Source organism: Phyllostomus discolor, chromosome 5 (assembly GCF_004126475.2).
Source record: "Phyllostomus discolor isolate MPI-MPIP mPhyDis1 chromosome 5, mPhyDis1.pri.v3, whole genome shotgun sequence".
Lineage (NCBI taxonomy): Eukaryota > Metazoa > Chordata > Mammalia > Chiroptera > Phyllostomidae > Phyllostomus > Phyllostomus discolor.
In genome coordinates, this window is record NC_040907.2 from 90,247,213 (window position 1) to 90,255,321 (window position 8,109).

General features: G+C 35.2%; 1 long non-coding RNA gene across 1 annotated transcript; it reads right to left on the reverse strand.

The window, feature by feature from the left end:
- Positions 1–2,694: 2,694 nt before the first annotated feature.
- LOC118500451 lies at positions 2,695–7,908 on the reverse strand. Its single transcript, XR_004903009.1, has 3 exons — positions 7,832–7,908; positions 5,904–6,041; positions 2,695–3,092 (listed from the first exon to the last, which is right to left on the reverse strand). It is a non-coding gene; the product is annotated as an uncharacterized LOC118500451 (long non-coding RNA).
- Positions 7,909–8,109: the final 201 nt, after the last annotated feature.

Here is an 8,109-nt window from a genome sequence, read left to right on the forward strand (position 1 = left end):
AGAATTAGAGAATTATTTTTTTACTCAGTATCATTAAGTAGACCCTCAGTTGCTCCAAGCAATTTTTAAACAATTGCTTGAATTTTCATCACTAGGACTGATAAGCTAACACTGGGCTTCTCACTAATTCCAGCTCTGACTCTTGGCAATACAGTTCAGCTTTGATCTGCCTCTAGCTCTTTGGCTTCCACATCAAAATTCTGTTCTCTCTAGCTTTTTACTCATTGCTCTGCTTAATGGATTTTGGCTTCTCTTGACATTCTGGGTTCTCCTACTCAGTGAAACCTCAGATAGACAGACCTTCCTTACGTCTCATGCCCCATCTCATCCCACTCTGGCTGTTTGGAAGGCATGTACTTGGAAATCATAGCTGAGACAATCATAGCATCATTCTTGAGTTGGGAGGGATATTTGACCAAATAAAGTATATATTTTCTTAAACTTTTCAAATAATTATTTGAATAAATCATCATATATTCATGGTACTTTCCTTTCAGGCAATTTGTGTAAATTAATAAAAAATTACTGTTCCTAGCTCTATGACACTTAAAACTAGTGAGTATAATGCAATGTAATTTTGAACCAATAAATTAATATTTTTACTTGAACTAATAAATGGGGATCACAATGCAGTCACCCTGAGAGTAGCTATACTCATTGCAATGAGGCAGCTATTTTTCTAAATGTGTTTAGAATTTCTGTTTTTGGAGAAATGAGACTAACCATGGTAATTTTGTGGAATGGGAGTAAGTATATTCCCCACTCTTGCCTTTTTCCCTTTCAAGCACATGGACTTGTGCACTGCAGATATACATAACTAAGTGCTACATTAAGTGGCTAATTCAGGAAGGGCTCTAAGAGTTCAAGGAAGGAGACATGCTCAATATGTATTTGAGGATTTAGGGAAAGTTACTTGGAGAAAATGGGCCTTGAAGAGTAAATATTATTTAGGTAAGTAGAAAGGAGAAGACAGGTTTCAAATGAATGAAAACTTTTTGGCAAAATGAAAGAAATGCAGGGAGCATGGCATGATAGAGAAACATTTCAATGAGGCTTTCAAAGTTTTGCCATACTTTGTGCTATGGTAATTGACAGCGTGTTTTCCTTCAGACAGAATTAATGTGCTCACCTGACCCACCTGTGTTGAAATATGTGCTTTCAAATTGTATTTTCTAGTAATGACTGAGGCTTTATACTACCTCATTCTGTTTTATTTTTACTTCACTTTTCTATCTCTTTTAATAGTGCATTATAGTTTTCAGTGTATAGATCCTTCACATTCTTTAAGTTTGTTTCCAGATATTTTATCTATTTTTTGTTGAAATTACAAAGGAATTTTTTTTCATTTTTTTCCTGAAATTTCATTGTTAGTCTGTTGGAATGGAATGGATTTTTGTACATTGATTTTTTTTAATCCTGCAATTGCATTCATTTATTGTTTCTAATACATTTTTGGTGGAGTTTTTAGGGTTTTCTATATAAAGGATCATGTTATCTGCAAAAATGATAATTTTACTTCTTAATTCCCAATTTGGATGCCTTTTATTTCTTTCTGTTGCTTGCTTGCTCTGGCTAGGACTTCCACTACTATGTTGAATAAGAGTGGTGAGAGTGTTTTATTCTTATTCAGGAATATGTGAGGTTTATACAATGAGACCTTGAAAAAATTTTTCTCCACTAAGCAAATTGAATAGATCAAATAGTTATTTAATTTTTTCATTTCATCAGCTATTCAGGTATATTTTTATTCCTTCCTCTCCCTTACATATTACAATAAAATATTTATTTAAAAACATTTTAAATTAAAATGTTGACATATACTATTATATTAATTTAAGGTGTACACCTCAATGAGTAGATATTTATATAAGTTACTAAGTGATCACTCCAATAAATCTTGTACCCATCTAACACCATACATAGTTATTAAGATATTATTGACTATATTCCCCCTGCTATACTTTACATCCTCATGATTATTCTGTAACTACAAATTTGTACTTCTTAATCCCTTCACATTTTTTCATCCATCCCTCCAACCTCTCTCCCATTTGTCAGCCATGTTCTCTGTATGTCAAAATGTTCTCTGTATCTATGGGTTTATTTCTGTTCTTCTTGTTTATTTAGATTTTAAGATCTAATTGTTGATAGGTATATATTTATTGCCATTTCATTGTTCATATTTTGTTCTTTTTTCCTTCTTTTAAAAAAATATTTATTTCATTTTTAGAGAGAGAGGAAGGGAGGGAAAAGAGAGGGAGAGAAACAGGATGTGAGAGAGGAGCGTCAATAAATTGCTTCTTCCGTGCACCCTTACTGGGAAGTGAACCTGTATTCTTTTACTTTACAGGACGATGTCCAACCAACTGAGCCATGCCAATCAGGGACTGCTTCTTAAAGAAGACCCTTTAACATTTCTTGTTATACTGGTTTGGTAGTGAGGGCCTCCTTTAGCTTTTCTTATCTTTGAAGCTCTTTATTTGTCCTTCACTTCTAAATGATAGCTTTGCTGGATAGAGTAATCTTGGTTGTAAGTCCTTGTTTTTCATCGCTTTGAATTATTTCTTGACAATCTCTTCAATGGAGAAATCAGCTGATACTTTTATGGGAGCTCCCTTCTAGGTAATTAACTGCATTTCTCTTGCTGTTTTTGAGATTCTCTCTAACATTTTGCAGTTTAATTATGATGTATCTTGGTATGTACCTCTTTGGGTTCATCTTGTTTGGGACTCTCTGTACTTCCAGGACTTTCTGTCATCAAAAAGATTGCTTAATGATCCAAAGTAAAATTCAAGAACTTCTGAAAAGTTGAGATAGAAGTAAAGTGTAGATGATTAGGAGAAATATTTTACTTTTGGTGGGAAGAATGTTTCTTCAATTATACAGGTGACAAGAGGTAGTTGAAGGAGGTTGTCCTTAAAGCAAGGTAAGCATTTTTTCCGACCAGGTGGAATATTGAAAGGTGACAGGGGTTTTATAGGTAGACATGGAATTTGCTGGTGAATTGATTGTTACTTCCAAACATGAATCGATCTGATTTTCCCACTTCTGGCTGGAAGAATACTGATTTCCATGGAAGGGGTAGGTAGGCACTGGAAGCAGAATGCAGATTAGAAACAGAACCATTCAAAAAGATAAAACATTTAGGAAAATTAATAAAAAAATATTTTTATCAGCCTGTGTCTTTTTATTCTGTCACTATGAAATTTTTCTCCTATAAAGAAAGCTCTCTTCCCAAGTAGTGAAAAGTGATTTTTAAAAAGATAAGCCTGAAAAAATTAATTTAAACTTAGTCATATTAGGGCAGCATTAAGGCACTCCCGGGTACATTTTATTGGTCCATTAATATAGGCCCCGAGTGGTTGAATACACCTAAGGCATGTACTATATTAATGAACCAATAAAACATGCCCTGGAGTGCCTTAATGATATATTACAACCATTTCTATTACATACATAAATGTACTATTTGCAGGCTATCTTGCATAGTTTTAAAGAAAATCTTTAATTAACCAAAAATATTGCATCAAGAACTCTTACACACAATAAGAAAGAGCAACAAGGAATCCTATAATTAACTTACTGGGCTAGTTACCCATGAGGTGATTCTGCATCGACTTAATCTTTGCAGGCTTTTTACTGTGATGCTTTGGAAGAACTGATTCTTTGCATTTAAAATTGGATTCTTTCAGGAAAGGAAACATGAAAGCTGACAGAATTCATATGGATCTCTTTCCTTATTTAAAATATCCAATCCTAGCTTGTGGTTATGAAACTAAATAAATATGAATGACTAGATCCAAATATTAGCTCTATGTGTCCACATTGAAAAGACATATTTTAGGCATTTGGGGAAAGTTTCTGCATTACAATACAGAGCGCTGCACACTCATAGGCAAATGTGACTGGCCAGAGAAAAACATGGCTTGTAAAAAATGTTTGATGACCCACACTTGTTTCATCCTTATTTAAGTCATTGTTAGGTCACGGTCTTTTCAGTGGAATCATGAACACTGGTGCATCTCTGTGCAGGAGATGAGTCAAAGAAGAGAATGGAGAGAAGGAGATGTGATAATGCCAATAATGGACATTATTTGTTGAAAGATTATTGTGTAGCAGACAACATTCAAATTATTTTTACATCTATCATCTACTTTAATCTTTGCAACCACCCTCTGAGGGTTGTTGTATAGATGAGGTATCCATGGTAAGCTTGGTGTGGCCACTATGAAAAAAAGCATTAAAACATTAAGTATACTCTCTTAGGATTGTAAGTATCTTTAGGGTAGAGATCATTTCTAAACTTTATATACCAACACATTATATTCTCCATAATATTCTTTCCTTTTACTCCATCTTAACAAAAGGGACATAGGGAGAGGAGAGATTGCTGATGGACCTGAAGAAGCCTCTTAATAGAGATTTTGAGGACACAAAGTGATTTGTCAATGGCCAGAAATAAGGTAATGTGTGGATGTTTCATCATCTGACCATGGAAAAAGAAGATGACAGTTGGGAGTCAGACATCCTGCCACCCCCATTGCTGCTGTGGCACTAAGCTGACCCCCCAGAAACAAAGAGGCCACCCCCAGGATAATGAGTGAGTAGAGAAAACCTTCAGGCCAGTCAGAGACTGAGAAAGTACTCCACTGACTGATTAACCCTGAATTTGACTACTGGACTGACTGGGAGCTCAAGATAGAAATTCATTGTTTTAAAAAATAGAAAGTGTAAAAATGTTTGTACATGCATGATTGAGGCCTGAAATTTATATCCTCAGTTGTTTTATTCAGAGATATTTTATTTTTAGAGATTTGCATCTGAATAGAACCCAATCCTGAAATGTTACAAAGGTCACTGGAATAACTGCAGTTCCTGTTTGTTTTAGAGTCATAGTTTAAGTGTCCAATCACATAAAATCCAGCCTTTTGGGAGAATTGTATTTGAGCTCTCTTTCTTCTTTAAAAAGATTTAAAAAACACTAGGTGTTTTATTATTTTGTAAACTTTCTCTGAACCACTGTCCCCAGCTGGATTTCACATTCTGGGAGAACCATTGCTGAAGGGTTTTCCTTTCTCCATTTGATTTTTGTTTATTGTTTGTACTTACTTGCCTTGCACATTTTGTACTCAAATGATGTGATTCAGTTGGCTTCATTTACTGAAGGGCTTGATCAGTGTGTTAAAAGATATACTACAATGTTGTTCACTAAACCATGAGAATGCAAGAAAATTAATAACAATAAGCCCTCCTGCATTAAAGAATTCTGAGACATCAACCAAACCAATTATATAACAATATGTTTAAAAATGCCACATATACTATTTATAAACAATTGACCCCTCCTTATTTATAGATGTTACTGAAGGTACCTTTTAAAGACCATTGGGGTTTGTGCTATTTATAATGAAACGGTAATTTGATACCAGACCATAAATCTACCATACAATTTCAGTAGGTAAATAACTGCACCATGAAAGGTCCCTGAAAGCCAACAGGTGTGTTAAGTAACTCACCTGTTGGCTTAGATTCAGTGCAGGGATTAGGACAGCAGCTCCTCTGCAAAGCTGACTGGATAAATCATCCCAGTGTGGTCAGCATCATGTATTAAATTATCAACATTAATGTTTTTAAAAAGTAAAAACAGGAAGATTATATATACACTAAATCACTCACTGCAAATGTCCAGCCATCACTATTATATCTCACATTGGTGCTGCTTTAATACTCTTTTCTGACAATAATAACAACTTAAAAATTCATGGTGATTTAAAAATTTCTGAAGCACTTTCTCAGGCAGTATTATCCTGTTGGATACTTTCTAAAACCCTCTGATGTAGATGTGGACCATAGCATCTTCACTGTCAGATGAGGAAATTGTTACTCACAGTGTGCGTGTTGACCTGCTAAGTTGCAACATTACAACCAGCTTTCTTTTTGAGAAGTCAAATGTCCTGGTCATCCTCTTCCACACAACAAGCCTTGGAGTTAATAGCACAAACTAGTGGGTAGAGTGCCAGGTGGTGGGCTGGGCATGGGTGCTAAAAGAGAAACAGAGGAAAGGAAAATCTGTTTAAATAATGAGCCACATCTGTTGTGGGGGCATAGGTATTTGTTTTTAATTTTGTATAAAAATTACAAATAAACTGGGAGTGCTTCTGAGTGAATAACTTTTATAGAGCAGTCATTTGACTAAACCTGAAAATGAAATGGAGCTATAATATGAAAATCACATGAGGTTATAGCTCCAATTTATTCACCAAACTTTAGATATCCTGGGACTCTTCTTAAATAAACTTTGACTCTATTTTATTTAAATAAAACACTTTATAGTGGAATAGAGTGATTATACCCACTGACAAAAGTAGGAGGCATTTATGGGTCAGAGGGGAAATAATGGACATGGTGCCAAGAGGCCTGAGTTTAACACCAAAGTCTGCTGCTTGACTTGGACAAGTCGTTTAACTTTTTTGAACCTTAATTTTCTCAGTTGAAAAATGGAAATAATAATATCCATCTCACAGAAGTGTGGTGAGAATTAACTTACAGATTTACAGGAGTTGTTCACCCTTGTATAGATTTTAGGTTATTAGTTAGCCCTCCAAAATTCAATGTGGTAGTGTATGTATAGGCACATGTGTGTACTATTGGGAGAGGGTTCTTTATTGTCCTCACATTCCCAGAGAACTGTTCAATGGTTAAGAACCACCATTGTTGATGACAAAGATTTTAAATTGTGGAACTATATAAATATTAGGATTTAAGTATAAAGGAGCCATGCCAACAAGGGAAAAACAAAACAGTAATTTTCAGTGGCAGAAAATGTTTATTGGTCTCTAACAAACTTGGGCTGGAATTCTATTAGATGATTCGGTAAGTCAAATTTACATAAAACACAAATTAACTGTAATGACAAAATTACTTTCATGTTTAATAATTTTAAATACAGGCTTGTTAAATGGTGCTTTTGAACATATTCCATAGATGATAATCTATAATTTACTAGTTTCTCTCCTTTTTGAAATTTTAATATATTTATTAGAGATCCTTTCATAACTTTCCTTAGATGATGTCATTGAACAATTAAGAGTGAGATTAAACAAGTTTTCCTTGGTCCTAAGTATCTAAATAATCTGTTCTCTTTATCTTGACACAACTAATTTTTTATTACATGCTAGGAACACATGAGGCACGTCAAACCTCTTCTCCTACCAAGATCCAGTATTTGAAATTACTAATCAATTCTGAATAAATATTACTTTTATAGGGATTGTCCTTTTAACACATTAAACAAACAGAAACTCAACATGGAGTATAGGGAGAGAATGTGAGGAAGAAGAAGTAATAGCAAAGATCCTGCTATCTCTGAAGTACTAAAAATGAGGACTGCTTTTTAAAAACAGGGTGGGGTTGGGCAATGGAGCAGCAGATTAGTAATTTGGATGTGCTAGTGTTTTCTCAGGCATAAAGGCATTATTGTCTGGGGAAATAAAGTTGAGATGACAGTGGAACTTAGATGTTCCAGCCTTGTCCTTGGTTTTGGCAGGGTTGAATGTTGTGAGACCCACAGTGGTTCAGGGAGAATGCTATCTTAACATTGTGACATTTTATTGTTAGAAAAACTAAAACAAACAGCATAACTAGAATAACATATCAGTCAGTGTCCTAGCAGGTAATAGATGGTTCATTTCAATAGAATAAATCAAAGAGCATTTTATAAAGGAGCTACTTACAAAGATGTAGTTGGGATAAAGGGAAGCCATCAAGGAGAGGTACCCCAAGACTGGTAACACGGGTCTATTTCTCCCCTAGGCCCGAAGGGGTAAATTACCTGGAAGGAGAGAGTCTTATGGACCGGGCCACCTTGAGAAGAGCCATGATCTTCATGGGGAAACTGGTAGTTCAAAGTGACCTCAGAGAGAGGGGGTTAGGGGATTATAAACACTCTGTTCCCACTCTCCTCCCTCCCTCTAATCTCCTGCCAGGTCTCTAATGATTGAGCTCATGCAAAAGCCAGCAGGCAAGAGAGTTAATTGACACACTCTTTACAGGCCGGCTTCCTGTGGCAGAGGAAGATGGACAGTGTGTTTGGATGGGTGAATGGAAGAT